We start from the raw sequence: 5,000 nt of genomic DNA, 5'->3' as shown, positions 1-5,000 counted from the left end.
TGTCCACGCGGCAGGCGGAATATTTTAAAAGCACTGTTCTGTACGAAGTGCACAATGTCCGTTGGGGAAATGCAGCTGGGGGTCGGTCGACCGGCTGACGACGCCTGCCTGCCGATTTGGTTCACGATGTCCCCGCCGAAGGCGGCATACTTGAAAGTACCGCCGTTCGCGGCGCGCAATTTGCGGGGGGAGGAATTGTTAGTGCACGTCTGTGTGCTAGGTGACGATGCTTGCCGACTTGGTTCATGCCGTCCACGCCGAAGACGGCGCCGTTTAAAGTACTGCCGCTCGAGGTGCACAATTTGCGGGGGAATTGTTAATGGGCGTCGGCGTGCTGGGTGACGATGTGGAGATGTGGAACGCCGAGCCAGATCTATCTTATTTGTTTGCTTGGCCCACTGGACTTTGCATGGGCTTTGCAACACTGTGTGCTAGGTTAAATCACGGCCAATAGAGTGAGTGTTTTTAATGATCCTGATCTGATAAGGGGACTAGAGGTAAAAGAGCCGTTAGGAGGCAGTGATCACAACACGATAAGTTTTACTCTGCAAATGGAAAGGTAGAAGGGAAAATCGGAAGTGTCTGTATTACAGTATAGCAAAGGGGATTACAGAGGCATGAGGCGGGAGCTGGCCAAAATTGACTGGAAGGAGGCCCTAGCAGGGAAGACGGTAGAACAGCAATGGCAGGTATTCCAGGGAATAATGCAGAGGTTGCAGGATCAATTTATTCCAAAGAGGTGGAAAGACTCTAAGGGGAGTAAGAGACACCTGTGGCTGACAAGGGAAGTCAGGGACAGCATAAAAATTAAGGAGAGGAGGTATAACATAGCAAAGAAGAGTGGGAAGACAGAGGATTGGGACTCTTTTAAAGAGCAACAAAAGTTAACTAAAGAGGCAATGCGGGGAGAAAAGATGAGGTGCGAGGGTAAACTAGCCAATAATATAAAGGAGGATAGCAAAAGTTTTTTTAGGTACGTGAAGAGGGAAAAAATAGTCAAGGCAAATGTGGGTCCCTTGAAGACAGAAACGGGGGAATTTATTATGGGGAACAAAGAAATGGCAGACGAGTTAAACCGTTACTTTGGGTCTGTCTTCACTGAGGAAGATACACACAATCTCCCAAATGTTCTAGGGGCCGGAGAACCTAGGGTGATGGAGGAACTGAAGGAAATCCACATTAGGCAGGAAATGGTTTTGGGTAGACTGATGGGACTGAAGGCTGATAAATCCCCAGGGCCTGATGGTCTGCATCCCAGGGTACCTAAGGAGGTGGCTCTAGAAATAGTGGAAGCATTGGAGATCATTTTTCAATGTTCTATATAGATTCAGGATCAGTTCCTGTGGATTGGAGGATAGCAAATGTTATCCCACTTTTTAAGAAGGGAGGGAGAGAGAAAACGGGTAATTATAGACCAGTTAGTCTGACATCAGTGGTGGGGAAGATGCTGGAGTCAATTAGAAAAGACGAAATTGCTGAGCATTTGGATAGCAGTAACAGGATCATTGCGAGTCAGCATGGATTTACGAAGGGGAAATCATGCTTGACAAATCTACTGGAATGTTTTGAGGATGTAACTAGGAAAATTGACAGGGGAGAGTCAGTGGACGTGGTGTACCTCGACTTTCAGAAAGCCTTCGACAAGCTCCCACATAGGAGATTAGTGGGCAAAATTAGGGCACGTGGTATTGGGGGTAGGGTACTGACATGGATAGAAAATTGGTTGACAGACGGAAAGCAAAGAGTGGGTATAAATGGGTCCCTCTCGGAATGGCAGGCAGTGACCAGTGGGGTACCGCAAGGTTCGGTGCTGGGACCCCAGCTATTTACGATATGCATTAATGACTTAGACGGAGGGATTAAAAGTACCATTAGCAAATTTGCAGATGATACTAAGCTGGAGGGTAGTGTGAATTGTGAGGAAGATGCAATAAGGCTGCAGGATGACTTGGACAGGTTGTGTGAGTGGGCGGATACATGGCAGATGCAGTTTAATGTAGATAAGTGCGAGGTTATTCACTTTGGAAGTAAGAGTAGAAAGGCAGATTATTGTCTGAATGGTGTCAAGTTAGGAGGAGGGGGAGTTCAACGAGATCTGGATGTCCTAGTGCATCAGTCAATGAAAGGAAGCATGCAGGTACAGCAGGCAGTGAAGAAAGCCAATGGAATGTTGGCCTTCGTAACCAGAGGAGTTGAGTATAGGAGCAAAGAGGTCCTTCTACAGTTGTAGCGGGCCCTGGTGAGACCGCACCTGGAGTACTGTGTGCAGTTTTGGTCTCCAAATTTGAGGAAGGATATTCTTGCTATGGAGGGCGTGCAGCGTAGGTTCACTAGGTTAATTCCCGGAATGGCGGGACGGTCGTATGTTGAAAGGCTGGAGCGATTGGGCTTGTATACACTGGTATTTAGAAGAATGAGGGGGGATCTTATTGAAACATATACGATAATTAGGGGATTGGACACATTAGAGGCAGGAAACATGTTCCCAATGTTGGGGGAGTCCAGAACAAGGGGCCACCGTTTAAGAATAAGGGGTAGGCCATTTAGAACGGAGATGAGGAAGAACCTTTTCAGTCAGAGAGTGGTGAAGGTGTGGAATTCTCTGCCTCAGAAGGCAGTGGAGGCCAGTTCGTTGGATGCTTTCAAGAGAGAGCTGGATAGAGCTCTTAAGGATAACGGAGTGAGGGGGTATGGGGAGAAGGCAGGAACGGGGTACTGATTGAGAGTGATCAGCCATGATCGCATTGAATGGCGGTGCTGGCTCGAAGGGCTGAATGGCCGACTCCTGCACCTATTGTCTATTGTCTATTGTCTATAATCAACCACTTTATTTTGCCCGTCTTTGTGACTCCTCTTTGACACGTCGATCACCGCTGAGGCTGTTTTACCTGTTTCGCCTATGTACCGTAAGGTACACTCCTTACATTGAACTGCATACACCCCATTATTTCGCTCACGGGTTATCCTCTGTGCTATCCAGTCTCTCCTGTCACCCTGTTCTATGTTTTTGTCTATTACCCAGTGGGAGCAGGCCCCATATTGACATTAATTTGTAACCCTACTGCTCCCCTCGTCTGCTGGTTTTATCACCATCTCATGTTTATCCCTCAGCTCTGCCGTGGTCTCCCTCTCTTTTTTTCTGGTGAGGTTCGGCCTATCCTTTGTCATGGGCATATCCCAGGCTGTTTTAGTAACGTTCTTTTAAAACGTGTCGTGTTTGTTTGGCTTTACCCACGTTCCAGCATTAGAGGCCAATTTTTGCAATGTTTCCTGGGTGGGATTTGCCGGTTTTACAAATGGTGTCACTATCTCACCCTGCTTCCTGATACCCTTATGGGGTCGGCTCTGTTCTTGCAGAACCCTCGGGTGGTGCAGAGTCTGGGCCTTGTTATCAATATCTTGCCCTGCTTCCCGATACCCTTGCGGGTTCGGCTCTGTTCTTGCAGATCCCTCAGGTGGTGCAGAGTCTGGGCGGCATCGTCACCCAGCACACCGACGCCCACTGAAAATTACCCACGCACAGTGCGCGCCTGGAGCGGCAGTAGTTCAAACTACCCCCTACCCCTACCCCTACCCCTACCCGCTACCCCTACCCCTACCCCTAACCCTAACCCTAACCCTAACCCTAACCCTAACCCTAACCCTAACCCTAACCCTAACCCTAACCCTAACCCTAACCCTAACCCTAACCCTAACCCTAACCCTAACCCTAACCCTGACCCTGACCCTAATGCAGGCAGAGTTATTTATAAAGTGGCCCAGACTCTGCACCACCTGAGGGTTTTGTAACAGAACCAACCCCATAAGGGTTTCAGGAAGCAGGGCAAGATATTGATAACAAGGCGCAGACTCTGCACCACCTCAGGGTTCTGCAAGAACAGAGCCGACCCCATAAGGGCATCAGGAATCAGGGCAAGATATTGATAAAATGGCCCAGACTCTGCACCACCTGAGGGTTCTGCAAGAACAGAGCCGACCCCATAAGGGCATCAGGAAGCAGGGCAAGATATTGGTAACAAGGCCCACGGGGAAGGCGGCATACTTTGGGGTTATTTTGTAGTGAGTTTTGAAGGCATGTGCTAGTGTTACGCATACCGAGGGCGCGCAAAGTTCGGCGCGCCCGGGCCAAAACGCCTCTGCTGGCCGCGGCCGAGTCGGCCGACGGATTGCCACGGACTTGCTTGACGACCTGTCACTCTCCCGTGCATCGGTTGCACGCCCGGTTCGTCCTTTCCATTTGTTTCATGATGTACACGCGGCAGGCGGAATATTTTAAAAGCACTGTTCTGTTCGAAGTGCACAATGGCCGTTGGGGCAATGCAACTGGGGGTCGGTCGACCGGCTGACGACGCCTGCCTGCCGATTTGGTTCACGATGTCCCCGCCGAAGGCGGCATACTTGAAAGTACTGCCGTTCGCGGCGCGCAATTTGCAGGGGGGAGGAATTGTTAGTGGACGTCTGTGTGCTGGGTGACGATGCTTGCCGACTTGGTTCATGCCGTCCACGCCGAAGACGGCGCCGTTTAAAGTACTGCCGCTCGAGGTGCACAATTTGCGGGGGAATTGTTATTGGGCGTCGGCGTGCTGGGTGACGATGTGGAGATGAGGAACGCCGAGCCAGATCTATCTTATTTGTTTGCTTGGGCCACTGGACTTTGCATGGGCTTGGCATCATTGTGTGCTACGTTAAATCACGGCCAATTGAGTGAGTATTTTTTATTCAACCACTCTATTTTGCCCGTCTTTGTGACTCCTCTATGACACGCCGATCACCGCTGACGTGTTAATCTGCGTGTTAGGTATCTCGGGGGTCAGTTGGACGGACAGATGTGTAAGGGTTTTGTTCGGAAGGATCGTTGAGTGTAAACGGTGAACGGGGGTTAAAGGCCCTGAGGTTTCAATCCTCTAAAGAATGTAAAAGGTCTGACGCGTTAGCTAGCAGCTAATGAGGTGAACCTAGCAGCTAATGAGGCTCTCTCTCTCTCACGGCCCCGGGACTCC

Source organism: Rhinoraja longicauda, unplaced genomic scaffold, assembly GCF_053455715.1.
Source record: "Rhinoraja longicauda isolate Sanriku21f unplaced genomic scaffold, sRhiLon1.1 Scf000448, whole genome shotgun sequence".
Classification (NCBI taxonomy): domain Eukaryota; kingdom Metazoa; phylum Chordata; class Chondrichthyes; order Rajiformes; family Arhynchobatidae; genus Rhinoraja; species Rhinoraja longicauda.
Note: the sequence above shows the minus strand (reverse complement) of the source record.